The 15,802-nt window shown below is 41.0% G+C and overlaps 1 long non-coding RNA gene across 3 annotated transcripts in view; it reads left to right on the top strand.

The window, feature by feature from the left end:
* The window catches only part of LOC106782887 (uncharacterized), a 138,613-nt gene that overhangs the window by 31,906 nt on the left and 90,905 nt on the right, over positions 1-15,802 (top strand). Inside the window, exons 2-3 of one of the 3 annotated variants that reach the window (XR_011436124.1) lie at positions 4,469-4,606; positions 4,704-4,951. The exons of 1 other annotated variant lie outside the window; for it this stretch is intronic. This is a non-coding gene — a long non-coding RNA (uncharacterized lncRNA). Of the gene's footprint in view, positions 1-4,468; positions 4,607-4,703; positions 4,952-8,379; positions 8,564-15,802 lie in introns of those variants that run through there. One more of the 3 variants, XR_011436113.1, reaches the window with a different exon arrangement.

Raw genomic sequence — 15,802 nt, 5'->3', positions numbered from 1 at the left:
TAGGATTTCACTTCACAGCAAAAGAAGTGCAGAAATGGGTCCATGTTCATGGAATTCACTGGTCTACCATGTTCCCCAGCATCCTGTAGCCGCTGGTTTGATAGAATGGTGAAAAGACCTTTTGAAGACTTGGTTACAGCCCCAGCTAGGTGGCACTACCTTTTAGTGCTGGAGCGAGGTTCTCCAGAAGACCGTATATGCTCTGAATCAGTGCCCAGTATATGGTGCTGTTTCTCCAATAGCCAGGATTCTTGGGTTCAGGAATCAAGGAGTGGAAACAGAGTGGCATCACTTACTATTACTCCTAGTGACCTACTATCAAACTTTTTGCGTCCTGTTTCTGCAACTTTATGTTCTGCTGGCCTAGAGTTCTTAGTTCCAGAGGGAGGTATACTGCCATCAGGAGACACAATACTGATTCCACTGAACTGTAAGACTGCTGCCCTGCCTCTTTGGGTTCTTGATGTCTCTGAATCAGTACGTAGAGCGAGCTACTGTGTTGGCTGGGGTGACTGATTCCAATTACTAAGGGGAAATTGGACTTCTACTTCAGAATGGAGGTAAAGAAGAGTATGTCTGGGATACAGGAGATCCCTTAGGGCCTCTCTTAGTATTAGCATGCCCTGTGATTAACGTCAATGGAAAACTACAACAACCCAATCCAGGCAGGGCTACTAATAGCCCAGACCCTTCAGGAACGAAGGTTTGGGTCACCCCACAATGTCAGGAACCACTAACAGCTGGAGTGCTTCCTGAAGGCAATGGGAATACAGAATGGATAGTGGAAGAAGGTAGTTATAAATACCAGCTACAACCTTTGTTTTCTTTCCTCTCTTATTCCTTTATTGTGTAATATAAAGTGTATTGGTTTTATATTATAGTATTTAGGTATGGTTAATTTTACATCATAGTATTTAAGTTATAGGATATCAAGGGAAGAGTAAACATCACTCGAGGACTTTACCTCCTCTTCTGGGGAAGGGGTGAGTAGGTTTTCGGTTGTATGCAGGAGAGTTTTGCCACCTTAGGCATAATTATGTGCTTGTTATTGTCTTTATTTGGAGATTAAGTATGGGTTTAAGGAGGTGTATATGGGTACTAAGTTGACAAAGGGTGGACTTGTGATGGTTAATTTTATGTGTCAATTTAGCTGGCCACAGTGTTCCCAGAGTAAAGATTATTTCTGGGTGTGTCTGTGAGAGTATTTCCAGAAGAGATCAGCATTTGAATCAGTGGACTCAGTAAAGTAGATGCACTCTCCACCATGCGTGAATGTCATCCAGTCCTTTGAGGGCCTGAGTAGAACAAAAGCTGGAAGAATGAGGAATTTGTTTGTTTCCTGCCTCACTTGCTTGAGCTGGGATGTCTCACCTCATCTCCAGCCCTCCGACTGGCATTTATACCATCAGCTCCCCTGGTTCCAGGCCTTCAGACTAGGACCAAATTACACCACTGGCTCTCTAGCTTGCAGACAGCAGATTACGGGACTTCCTAGCCCCCATAATCATGTGAGCCAATTCTTCACAATAAGTATCCTTTCCATAATAAGTATGTATTTTAGTAAGTATACTTTCAATAAGTATATATATCCTACTATTTCTGTTTCTCTGGAGAACCCTAATACACTCTCTAAATGAAAGAATAAGTTTTAGCACCTTTAAGTTTCTACCACTTAAAAAATAAGCACAACATTTGTTAGGCCTCTTTGTGTTTTGGAAGCAGCATATACCACACTTGGAAATATTGCCCGGATCCACTTATTAGATAATACGGAAGGCTTCCAGTTTTGAGTGGGGCAGAGAAGTAAAGGCTATCAAGTAGGTCTAGGCTATAGTACAAACAGCCCTGCTTCATGGGTCTTTTGATTGAGTAGATTCCATGGTTCTAGAGGAATATGTCATGAAGACGCTACATGCAGTCTCTGGCAAGATCTAATAGGAGAATCACAGTGCAGAACCCAGGTTTCTAGAACAACCATCTGCAACCAGGTACTATACACCATTCACAAAGCAGCTTCTGGTCTACTACTGGCCCTAGTAGAGATTGGCCATATGAGCATGGGACATCAAATGACTACATGACCAGAACTGCCCATCTTGAGTTGGGTGTTTTTAGACCCACTAGTCATAAGGTTGAGTGGCCCCAGCAGTGATCCGTCATACAATGGAAGTACTGTATCCAGAATCAGGCACCAGAAGGTCCACAGGGCACGTGTAATTCTGAGAAATATGTGGGTCAAATCCCCGTGTCACCTATGCTATGGCAATAATGCTTCTCCCATAGTTTACACCTATAGTTTCATGACTAGCTGATAGAGGAGGAAAAAATCTTGAGCTTGGTTCACAGATAGATCAGCTCAGTATGTTGGTTTAGCAAAGTCCATTTATGGATGGCCCAGAAGGATAATGGTAGAAAGTACTTCTTCCAGTGCTCAGAGCTTTGGGCAGTGTACCTGGTTATCCTCTTTGTGTAGAGGGAGAAGTGGCCCTATGTAAGGACTCACACAAACTTCCGGATGGTGGAGAATGGTTTGCCTGTTTGGTCAGGAGTCTGAAAGCAGCAAGATTGGAAGACTGAGGACAAAGAGGTCAGGTTAGAGGCAGTTGGATGGACTTACGAGAGTGGGCACAAAGTGTTGGGATCTTTCTATTGCGTGTAATGCCCACCAGAGACCATCCAGTGGTGGATCAGGTGGATAGGATGACTCACCCAGTGGATGCTAGCCATCCTTAATCTTTGGCTATCACAGTATCTTGTCTTTGGCTACCAAAGTGTGCCCATGAACTGGGTAGATATGGTGGCGGAGACAAAGGCATATGTTCTTCTAGCTACTGCTGCTGAATGTGCAATTTGTCTGCAGCAGAGACTCCTCATATAATACTAACCTTCAAGGACACCAACCAGCCTCTTAATGGCAAGTTATTTATATTGGACACTTTTCATGGAAAAGGTGGTGATTTGTCATGACTAGCATTTACATGTATTTCCAGGTATGAATTTTCTTTCCTGCCTGAAGTTCCTGAACTTCCCTACAATCCAAGGGCTCACAGAGTATCTCATTTATTGACATGAGTTCTGGTAAAACATTTCTTTGAACCAAGAGACCCATCTTACAGCAAAGGAGGTGTAGCAATGGATAAATGACCATGGGACCCCATCTTACCACATGTCACATTGTCCATCATCCAGAAGCAGTGGGCAGATAGGGCTCTGGAATGGTCTCTTGTAGGCATACCTAAGGCATCAGCTTGGAAATGACACCCTGTGAGTCTGGACCACTGTCCTTCAGGATGTAGTATATACCTTGTGGCAGTTATTTTTATGTGTCAATTTTTCTAGGCCACAGTGTCCAGATATTTGGTCAAACATTATTCTGGATGTTTCTGTGAGGGTATTCTTGTGTGGGTGAGATTAAAATCTAAATTGGTAGGTTTTGAATAAAGCAGATTGCCTCCCATAATGTGGGTGGGCCTCATCCAACTAGTTGAAGGCCTGAATACAACAAGTCAACTCTTTGAAAAATTTCCAGGGCAATGGACTACTTTAGACCCATTTTGTCTGAATGACCATATCCTTTTTTGGGTCACAGAGCCCTTTAAAAAACTAATAAATGTGCTAGATGTTCTCACTAGTGAATTGTATATATCAACCATACATGGTTTACTTTGCATATAAATTCAGAATGGATACTAAGGGAACTCCCTCATGAGTCTGCCAGATTAAAAACCCTTTTCTGGGGGCCAGCCCCGTGGCTGAGTGGTTAAATTCGCACGCTCCACTCCAGTGGCCCAGGGTTTTACCGGTTCACATCCTGGGCGTGGACACGGCACCTCTCATCAAGCCTTCCTGAGGCGGCATCCCACATAGCACAACCAGAAAGACCTACAACTAGAATATACAACTATGTACTGGGGGGCACTGGGGAGAAGAAGAAATTAAAAAAAAAGACTGGCAATGGATGTTAGCTCAGGTGCCAATCTTTAAAAAAAAAATACAACAAAACTCTTTTCTATATCTTCCTTCAGTAAAAGAAGGTCCCGGTTTTGTCGTGGAAGCCAAAATATCCACAGGAAGTCAACAGATGGAATTAGTTAACAATGTAGCATCAAGCTTTGGACTAAGACATATCTCCCCCCAAATTATCTTATCCAATCTTCCAGAAGACTGAGAGATTTAAAATGTGCCAGAAATATTTTATTTGACTTTTTAAGTAGTCACTAAGAGCCCTAAACAGCATTATGTTTACCATCAATGAAATCCTTCCAGTTTGTTTAGTTTCAGAACTGTTTTCTTATCCAGCAAGTCCCTTCTTAAATGTCGTTCAAGGAAGAAGTTCTTAAGTACCCAGTATCTGAAGATATTCCATAATCTCTATCATAATGTCCTCTTGATTTCCTCTTTAGCATATTTAGTACTAGCAATTGTGTTACTGATTGATTTACTTGTATTTGTTGGCTATCTCCAATAGAATTGAAGCTCCATCAAAGGCAAAGACCTTGTTTACCTTGCGTATTGCTGCATCCCTAGTGTACTGTGTCGTGTCAACCATAAGTTAAAGGAAGAAACATTTGTTAAATGAATGAATAATACATTTGCAGAGTTCATGGTAAGACTCAAGCTTATGTAATTTTCTTGAAAGAGTGCTTATGAAAGATACCTGGGCCATTAATTGTGTTTGTAATAAATTCTTTCTGCTGATGAAGACTGTTGTCATGATGAAGACGAGAACATTAGCTGCCTTTGCAGCTGCCGTGTGGTAAACTGAAGTGGATTGACCAGAAGACGTAAGAAAGGCACGCTGAAGCACAACTTCAAACGATATCCTTTGGTCTCTGATTGTTGGGAAGACCAGCCACAGATAATCTAGCCTGCTTGCTGGGATCTGAAGGGAGCTGGCAAACCATGAACCAAGTCAGCTTTTGAGGAAACAAAGGCAAAGTCGCAGCAACAGGTATTGCAAACAGGGGTCACCGTGGCTAACGAGAGGATGGGCCTGACATGTATAGAGAACAAAACGTCCAACTCTCTTCTTACAGGCTTTCCAACTAGTCTTTCCGACTAGTCTTGGGGAGTAGCCCTGTCAACCCTACTGACTTCCAAAGAGAAAGACTGTGATGTCACACTTACTCATTTCTAGCTATTTTCTTATACATGTCCAGTTTATCTAGAAAGACATACAGAGACGTTTATTGCAATTAGTATTTATGCCATTTCCTCCATTGTTGTTGTTAATGCTGTCGAGTTGATTCCGACTCCTAGTGCCCCTGTGTACAGCAGAGCGGAACCCTGCTTGGTCTGTTTGCACCATCCTCTCACCTTCTGGTGCTGTACCCGACAATGCTCCGCTGCTATTCCTAGGGTTTTTGTGGCCAATTTTCTGGGAAGTGGGTGGTCAGGTCTTTTTTCCTAGTCTATCTTTCCCCTATACTTTCACGTCTATTTTATGTAAATTGAAAGTCCGTACTATGTCAACAATGTTTTTTTCACATGTCCTATGTTACATGGTAAGTCACAGTTTATTATTTTTTGGATTGTTCATTTTAAGCATTAGGAAACATGCATATTTCTTGCTATTTACAATTTTAAACAGAACAAAATCTCAAATTAAAAAAATTTATGGTGCTGGTCCCGTGGCTGAGTGGTTAAATTCGCGCATTCCACTTTGATGGCCCAGGGTTTTGCTGGTTTGGATCCTGGGCGTGGACGTGGCACTGCTCATCAGGCCACACTGAGGTGGCATCCCACATAGCATCTACCAGAAGGACCTACAACTAAAATATACAACTACGTACTGGGGAGCTTTGGGGAGAAAAAAAAAAGATTGGCAACAGTTGTTAGCTCAGGTGTCAATCTTTTAAAAAACACAAAATTTAGACACATGTTTGTAAAGTCCATCCTACACTTTTGTAACCAAATTAGCACCAATACACTTATGAACACACATACTCAAGGAAAAGAAAAGAAAGGAAGAAACATGGCCTAGAACTTCTTGTTCTGTTTTCCTCTGACTTGATTGTTTTCCTGGCCCACATCTAGAACTGGAAAGTGGTGGCTTGTTGTATCTGAAGCTAAGCTTTTGGCCTTTATTTCCTGCTTCCACCAGAACCAAGATATCCAAAGAATATGCTTGGAAGGACTTGTGTTTTAATGATTTCTAGTTCTGTGTGTCAGTCGCAGAGCCTGGAGGGGTTCGGGCAAACTCTACAAAACAACTTCAATGCGGAGGACCTCTGCCGGTGAGGTCCTGTTGACACATTGCTATTTCACGGAGTAGGTGGCAAGTTCTCAAAATAATTTTGTTTGCGAGATACAAATATTTCTAGGACGTTTTCATAGCCAGCTTCATACAGCAATTAGCCCCAGAGTGGGACTGTGCTAGAAACTACTGAGCCCTGGGCAATGACTGAATTAGATGCGAAGGCGCTCTGGGCTCCTCTCCATCATGTAGTTGAAAACAAAAAGTGGGGATGGAGAGGGTGCTTGTTCTCCCCTTTCTTCGCCCACTGGATTTTCATTTCCCCTTCCACTACCCAGAGGTCTAATAATGGACTCTAACATTCTCTATTCAACAGAGCTTTAAACATCCACGCGGGGTACAAAATTGTAGTAGGAATTTGGGGTTTGCTTTTCTTTTGGGTTTAAGATGACTTGCTAGGTCGGGCCGACTTTGTAAAATATTCCTTAAACCACAGGATCATGCGGGCAAATTCCCGCGGGGGAGAGTCGTTGTGTGAGTGCTCCGCTTGCCTGCTTCCTCCCTCTGTCCCATTCAGGTATTAGTTGTTCAGACAGCCGAGCTTCTGCCTGGTTCCCCAGGTCCCTTGCTCCATTTTAATGCGAGCCAGTGATGCAAAGTCCCCAGCTTGGCCTGTCAGAACTTGATAGCTCTGTAAACATTGAAATCTTTGTTGCCATAACACCAGGAAAAATAATATGGGATCCTGCGTATAAATATAGCGGAGGCCTTGGGGAATAGGAGCATTTCTAAATGACTTGAAGCTCTGTCACGGCATAATCTCTTATAAATAAATGTCAGCGTCGTCACTGAATGCAGACTGGATTTTTGCCTGCCTGTGGTGCTCAGCCTTCTAGACAATAGTTATGCTAAGGGATTATCTTTTAACATAGTGCAGTTATCTCCTTTGTTTGTTTTCCTTTTTCATTATTCACATAAGCCAAGGGAAATGAAAAGCATCTTATTTCAGGCAAAAGGGCCTGTGAATGATTAACTCTGGTTCCATGCACTGGGACTTTGCATAGCAACCCCTTGGCTTACAACTAGAAAAAAAGCTCAAGGCAGCAACAGCAGTCCAGGGACTGGAGAGACCAGTGTTCTCAAATGAAGGTGGCGAGGAACAGATTAAGTGTAAGCATTGTGTTTATGAGGGCAGTTCTCTGTAGCTGGCTCATTCAATTTTGCATTGGTTTTATGGCCCTTTTCTTGGTGGAGATTTGCTTTGCTGGCCTTCACTTTTACATTTATTCTTGCTTTTGGAGTACACTTGAGGATCCAAGTGAAACTTGGCCACGATTCTGGCTTAATCTGGTTTATGCCGCCATGTTTTGTGTGTTTTCTCCCTACTACTACCCCAAACTGGGCTAACATTGGCTACATTTTACTTTAAAAAAATGGAATTAACAGTTTCATAATGGCCTCAAGTTTTAATTTTAGCTCAATGAAAATTTTGTTGGTAAATTTTGACACTCTTAGAATTAGATATAGCACAAAGTATTACATGAGAGAAAGAAAAGCAAATGGCGTGATTATATGGTTCCAATTAAAAGGACATGAGTGTGTAAAGGACCCACATTGTACAAATATGAGGAATGAAATCAAGACCAATTCCGTATCTTTTTATGGACATTTGGTGCTTAAACATTTATATAACAAGTTTCATTTTCATGGAAAACAAGACCCGAGTTAAAAGAGCCAGAAGAAAATGAAGTGTAAGCTAAGGACAAAAGAAACACTGGAGAATTTAGCAAAATGCAGTATAGTTAAAATAGAGCCAAAATATTTAGGTCACTTAAATTTAGACTGCAAGTCAATCCAGATGTTTATTTATTAATGTTAATAATGTTTCCAGTCTTCTTATAGAATACCAAATCCCAGGGGCTCCTACTTCTGAGTTTAAAGACAAATGCATGGTCTTTATTCTTTTCCAGCTCTGTTTTAATTTTAGGGGTTTTCTATAGCCCTTATTTTCCTGTAAAAGTGTTTGCAAAATCTTGAGCAGCTCCTGATGCCTAGCAGAAAGGCTGAGTGAAACACCGGTCTAGCAAAGCTCTCCCCTTTCTGCATTTCTCTTCTTGCTTCCATGACAATAAAGAAAGGAACTTGGCATAAGAATATAATCTGTTCCTGCCTGTTTCTCATCTGAAGTCATAAACCTCTGCCATCCCACCCAAGACTAGAATTTCATCTGGCATGAAACAGCTGTCTGCTTACAGGTTTATTCCGGTAGTAACCAAAGACAAAACTATTTTAATTGAAGGCCCTCGGCTGTTCTCCAAACCCTCACAATCTCTGGGTCATCCCCAAGAGGAAACCATTGAAGAAAAGGTACAAGTTGCTTCCTTTCTTATGGTTTTTGACACACTGTATGTTTATGAAGTTGAGAACATTTTGCCCTTCTCATTTCTCTGGATTGGATGCCATGGAGAAAAGGAGGGGTCACAAACTCAGAAGCCCTAGGGCTCAGGCACAGAAGCGAAGTGAGCCAAGGGCAGGCTGCGGCGTATGGGGGAGGCAGTGTCGCATCCAAAGCGGTGGCTGCTGCTCGGCTTCCTCCATAGCTGCCACGTGGGAATGTGGAGCCCAGGTTGCCACTTATTCTGGTTTTTAGGTGAATTCTGCACAGTTTTAAATGTTGGCAGTTAAATTTTTAGAATAAAAGTCAGACGTGAAGATCAATGAGAACATGGCTGTTGAATGTTCGGGGCTACTGGGATCCAGCCCTCAGGCTTTGCTCCTGATTTGCTGGGGGTAGACTTTGTAGTCAGCTTTCAGGTTCTCACACTGTCAGGTGGAAGAATTTACTTGCACATGTCGCTTTTTATTCTAGGTAGTGCAGCAGAAAGAAAAGAACACAAGTTTTGGAGTCAGGGAGATGTAGATTTTACTAGTTCCAGATTTTACCAAACTGTGACCTGAGCAGCTTAATCTCTTGAAGCCTCTCTTATGACAAGTGGAAGTGAAAACTTGTTTTCTAGGGTGTTTGGAGGATTAAGTAAACTACTATATATAAAATGCTTAGCCGGTCCATTGGTGCTCTTTGACTGGGTGTTACCATTCTGGTGATCGCCAGCAGGTAATCCGCTTTTGAAGACACAAGGCCCCCATCTGAGTGAGTTTTTCTCAGAATAGGGAGAAGGGCCTCTCTGAAGGTCTAATATGCTATGCAATAGAAGGAAAGTGAATCAAGTCATCCCCAAGGCCTCAAAGAATTTTAGAATTTTGGAACTAGAAGAGATTTGAGGAAACAGAAACTCCAACAGCTAGAAATTAATAGAAACATCAGTTTTATCTTAGACATTAATATTTGGAACCATTATAAATGACTGCTTTCATTTTAATGCAGTATCATGTTAAGAACATGACTTGTTAGGAAAATAAAACCAAGGACCATATCTGGGACTATGTTGTGAAGTAAAAGAATGTAGGTTAAATTCTTTCCTCCTGATTTCTCTGGGATTATTTACTTTGACACGAATGGGTGAATGTCACTTAGACTATTTATTTCTTTTGTATCCAGGCAGGTTTGCTGTTAGGGAGATTTCTTCTCTCCCAGCTCTAGGTCCATGATCTGTGTGTGATGGTGGCAAGGGGCCACTCAACCCATTGGGGTGTGCAAAAATGGAGTTTGAGTTGATAACTCGTATTTCCTCCTTGCTTTCTATTCAAAATTAAATGCAAGTTAAAGCTTCAGCATTCAAAGGAAGAGGCTTCCTTCCTTCCTTTTCCTGGAACAGCTGCAAGTAATAACAGAAAATAAACAAAAACAAAACATTCAGTCTAACAAATAGTTCAGTGGTAAAAATAAAACAGGGTAGTTATGTAATATGGGTCAATGTATCTGGTCTCTTTCATATGACATATCCTCTTGCTTGATAAGAGCTTTTTGACAGCATGATAGGGAGTGGTGCGGCTGCATGATAGATTATTTGAAGTATTCATCTATGAGCCATTGATATATTTAGCGACAAACTCTTCTATTCCTAAAACTTATGGCTTATGGTGGTGCTCATATATGAGTGTCAAAAACTATTGCTGACATTTAAGAGTTGTGATGAATAATGATAATATTGCCATCTATTATGAGAGAGGAACTATGCTAGGTAATTAATGGACGTTGTTTAAGATGCTCAACATCCTTTATGTAGGTCTTTGTCTCCATTTTACAGAGGGGTGAATTGAGTCTCAGGCATAAAGGGCTTCTTTCGAACCACATAGATGATTAGATGAGGCTAAGATTAAGCCAGATTTGTTGCTCTAGGCCTTTCTACCTCATACTTTCTCAAATATTTTAGAGAGTAAGTTGCCCCACCTCTGGGGAGTGTAAGTTACCTAGAAATCATCAGCAATGTCGGAACAGCTAGCAATCCAACAGTGAAACCAGAAATAAAGCAAGAGCACTTGACACATATCAGAGGGATCATTACTTAAGATCTCTTGCTATTTCTTAGAAGAGAAAGAAGTTCTTCCTCTCTTGCTTATTGCATATACAACATTGAAAGAAAATGGGAGGTGGGATAAGTAGTAGAATAATAAGTCTGGGTCTGACAAAAACATATAGAAACTAGCCACCCTCCTTTTTTCCCTATAAACTTGGTCTCCTGAAATGAATAAGGGGCTAGTAAATTTGACTGTAGATATTGGCAAGGACTAACAGTGTCTGCCATTCTGTAGACAAGAAGTGGTCATCCAATAAGTGGTGCATGAACAGGTCAGGTCTTAGGTAACTTTCTTTGCTTCCATTCTCTCTGGAGACCTCTTCCCCCAAGTACTTTTCTCAATCTTGGTGTGGCCATCTCCACCTTATGACTATGAAATGACAGATAAGTTAAAGGGCCATTCTGGGTGCAGAAATAAATCCTCATACATCCCTGAAGATAAATTAGCATGACAAAACACAATGTAAAAATTGAGTGTGATGACCCTTCACCCTTTCTTTTCTTTTAGTAAGTGGTATTAGGTTGTTTACTCATCTAAAAATTCAGTTTACTTTTGGGGCTGGCCCCGTGGCCGAGTGGTTAAGTTCGCGCGCTCCGCTGCAGGCGGCCCACTGTTTCGTTAGTTCGAATCCTGGGCGCGGACATGGCACTGCTCATCAGACCACGCTGAGGCAGCGTCCCACATGCCACAACTAGAAGAACCCACAACGAAAGAATGCACAACTATGTACCGGGGGGCTTTGGGGAGAAAAAGGAAAAAATAAAATCTTTAAAAAAAAAAAAAAATTCAGTTTACTTTAGAAGGTCAGGATGGGACTCCAAAGGAGTGGGGGAGCACATGTGGAGTGCAGCTCTGTGACAAGAGGCAACATGAAGGCAAAGCAAAAGCACAGAGTACCAGTCTTATCACTTACGTTAGTTCGTTCACAGAGATGGACTTCCAGGCTCCTTACCTTCGCTGTGATTATTGATGTCACTGTCTCAAGAATCCTTTAGACCAGCGGTTCTGAGCTCCTCACAGAGGTCCTGAGTCTGAATCCCTGGGGGGAGGGAGAGGCAGATCTTCTTCCGCAGGCAGTTCTGATCTGCAGCCCAGGTTAGATGGCGGACTTAGATCCTTTAGGTAACTCACTTCAGGGTTCCTGGGTTTGTTTTTTCTTATTCCAAATCAATATGCATAACTACACTGTATTTATGTCCTTTACCCAGAGTACAATAATGAGGGCACAGTAAAGGGATTGCCAAAAGAAAACTTGTATCAAAATATACTCCCCTTTAAAACTCTGGGATTTATGAACTAGATGTAATAAAACGGAGATAGACTATTGAAAGAACACATGCAATTAAGGTTAAAACAATATTAGTATAGTTAGATCCCTGATCAGAATTCGGGAGTGAGGGTTGGTTGAAAGTCACTATGTTAGTGTGTCTGGTTTGACCCTGGCGATTTTTCATCCAAGAGGTTAGGGATGCTGGCAGCACGGTTGCAAATAAGCTTGAAGCTTTAGAGAAAATAAAAATTTGAGTGAGTGAGAGAGGGGAGCTCCAGTATGAACTGACGGAAAGTGAAAAGTGAATCTGCTGGCGAATTCAAAACAAGACCTCTATTGAAAAGAAGAGCAAAGAAGGTGTAGAAGGAACTAGGAAAGAGCCAGTGCGTGAGGGATGCTTCTAAACTGCTGAGGGATATGATCTGAGAAGGACGATTATGCTGAGCATGTGCCCTGGAGGTCAAGGCAGAAAAGGACCGAACAATTGCAGGGAGTGACAAGACCTGCCCCAGGAAGTGAAAATAGAAGAAACCCCCCAAGGATCAGAGTGAGGCGAGTTGCCTGTGACAAGAAATGGTGTAAACCCAGGAAGGGCTTGGAAGAGACTAATGCTGTAAACCTCTGCCAAGCTGAGTAACACGGAGCCACATACTTGTGACTTCACTCATCTGGATATAGTTTGTATCCTAACAGTCCTTTCTATCGTAGTAAAAATAGCTGCATACTTGAAAAGACTGTGTGTGCTAGATCCCAGTTGACACGCTAGGTGTGGCGAATGGCTAGATCAAAGAAAGCGAAAAGTTCAGAGGCATGGTCTTCGGAAGAGAAAACTAACCCCCTTAAAAAGTTGCTGTCTGGTGGTGGCTGGAAGTTATGTGAGAGAAGGAGTATCTGGAAACCTAAGAGAACTGTCCATCAGAGGATGCGGCCTGCAGACTAGACCGGTGGGCTCAATAGCTCAGAGGACAGAATTGTAAAAAGATAGGAGAGCACGTTAGTGAAATTTTGAGAGGAGGAAGCTTGAGAGAACTCGATGGAGATAATCCATAACGGAAGGGCTGAACCAACGCGAAAGCAAGGGCAGGTTATAAACAGAAAACAGGAAAGTGGCTGTGAGGGAAACAAAATTCAGAAAGCACTTTTGAGAAAGGAAAGATGAATGTGGAGCTTAATGCCCAGAAGCAAACTAAAGGCTAATCAGAGACCCCCTGAAAGGACCACTCAGGGAGATGCTGGCTGAGGTGGTGGTGGGGAGCCGCTCAGACACCATTTTGACCTGAAGAGAATTGGGAGGTCTGGGGCCAAATAGATAAAGATCCCATACTCAGGAATCTCAGAATGGGATTATCAGCTTGGACCCAGGGAAGGAAGGAGTTGAGATTAGGTTGGAAGTTTACGAAGAGGAGCCTTTGTGAGACATAAAATAAAAGTAGTACAAGAGAGCCCCTTGTGGAACTTTTTGAATACCCAGTACTGTTGCCAAGTAGGGACTATTCTGTAAGTCAAATTTTCTCGCAAAATAAGAGGGTTAAGTACATGTTAAGCTATCTACTTGTGTGGACTGTAGTGGGGTGGAGGAGGGGTAACACCTGGAAATTTCAGAGAGGAGTAAAAGGCCGTAGCCGAAGGGATGTAACTCCTGGAAGAGAAATTTCTCGTTATCGGCTATGAGATGACTATGTAAATTCACTCAGGTTTAGTGAAGGGGGAGAACCATAACAAAGAAGTCTTTTCTGTAGAGTTGTGGCCTTGACAACAAGAGTATTTTAAATGAATTAGTTAAACAGCATAAGAAATTGTGCAACCTTTGAAGAGAGAGAATGTGTAACCGGCATCTGTTTAGTTTCAAATAGGGACATAGCATAAAATACTTTTAAAAATTAGTACAAAATACCCAGAAGTGATATTTGAATACCACTGGGGTTTTCCAGTGGAAGGAGGAATTTATATTGAAAATGTCAATTTCACAAAATGAAGAAAAATTGTTTAGAACTGTTCATTGTTATAGTCAGGCACACTCTGTCAAAGACGGCGTATCTCAAGCAAGAAGAATTTGTGGTGGTTTGGATAAAGAGAACACTGTATCTTTTTTATAAAAGGTGCTCAGTATGTATTTGTTGAATGGATAAAATGAGTATATGTTGAGTAACTAAACAAACTAATGAATAAATGAAAGACATTATTGCATATTTCATTTGCGAAGTCTTTCTCCAAGATGGGTTAGCTGCCCTTCCAGGGGCTCCCATACTGTCATGTACATCCCCTATCTTATCTCACTGTATGCTATGCTCTCCTACTAAACTATAATCCACTTGAGGGTAGGAACTAATTCTTATTCATGATAACTCCAGCACTAACCACAATACCCTGCACATAGTAGACATTCAAGAAATAGTTGTGTAAATGAATGACATTATTTACAAGAATACTGGCTTAATTCAAATGTTAAATTAGAATTATACATGGGAGATGAAAAGAGGTTACTTTTTAAAAAAGTACTTGAATAATATCTAGAAAGTCTGTTAAGGAGATAAGACAGGAGCAGAAGGACGGACAGAGTTATTACTGTAATTTGAACATATATTTAGACTGGAAAATGGATTATAATGATGCAGAATGAACACTTCCTTTCTTGGAAACGAAAGGCTAAAGAATTGAGATTGAGGACACGCTTTTTACCGAAAACACAGTAAGAAAGTGTTCTCTCCCCACCCCCCTGCCCCCTACCCCCACCAATCATCCAGACTGTCAGATTAAACATAGATTGTTTCTTGAAAAGATTTTCCCAGAGGAAATCCAGCATCTATCTCCCCCTACTGGTGTCATATTAAGAGTGATGGCTGCCTTTTTTTTTTTTTTAACTGAGAAATGTTCTAATTAAGATAAATATTTTCCTTTGTTACTTGGGGAAAAAAATCTTTTATTTAATATAAAGTCTAAGCATCTTATAATGGAGATTTGTGTTGCAATGAGCTCTATCAAGATTTGCCGTATAAATTGTTCCATCACAGATGAGGAATGGTTAAATATTGTTGCTAGTTCATCTGTAATTAACAGATTTATAAGACAGTGGATTATAATTGGCTGACGGAATGAAAAATTTTAATGAACTTTTTATTACAGAAAATTTCAAATACACGCAAAAGTAGAGAGAAGAATAATGAACTCTCATGTACCCATTATTCAGCTCCAAACAAAGAATTATAGCCAATCTTGTTTCTTTTATTGCTTCCCCAAGGTCTCACCTCCAGATCATTTTGAAGCAGAGTACTAGCATTGTATCACTTTATTGGTAAATACTTCAGTGTGCACCTAAAAGGTAAAAATGCTTAAAATATCCCCTTAATATCATTATTATGCCTCACCAAAGTCAGCAATGGTTCCTTAATGTCAGCAAATATCCAGTCCTGTTCAAATTTTCACAATCGTTTTAAAATTTATAATTATTTATTTTATAGTTTGTTTGAAACAGGCTTTTAATAAGGGCTATATTGCAATTATTTGATATGTTTCTTAAATCTCATGAAATTTACAAGATTTCAGTTTCTCCCTCCATTAATTTTTCTTTTGTAATATTTTTGTTAACAAAGCTGTGTCATTTGTTCTGGATAGTGTTCCACAATCTGGAATTTTGCTGACTAGATCCCCACGGTGTTGTGTAATACATTCCTCTGTTCCCTATATTTCCTGTAAATTGGTAGCTAGAGCCAGAGGCTTAATTTTATTCAGGTTTGATTTTTTCTTTTTGGCAAGGTCCTATTGTGTATTTCTATCACTCAATGTCTAGCAGCAGTTGAAGTTCATTGTCTAGGGTAGACTCTAGAGCAGCACTTCCCAATAGAAATTTCTGTGGTGAT

Source organism: Equus caballus, chromosome 2, assembly GCF_041296265.1.
Source record: "Equus caballus isolate H_3958 breed thoroughbred chromosome 2, TB-T2T, whole genome shotgun sequence".
NCBI lineage: Eukaryota > Metazoa > Chordata > Mammalia > Perissodactyla > Equidae > Equus > Equus caballus.
The sequence above is the reverse complement of the archived record's forward strand: the minus strand, read 5'-3'. Positions and strand labels throughout refer to the sequence as shown.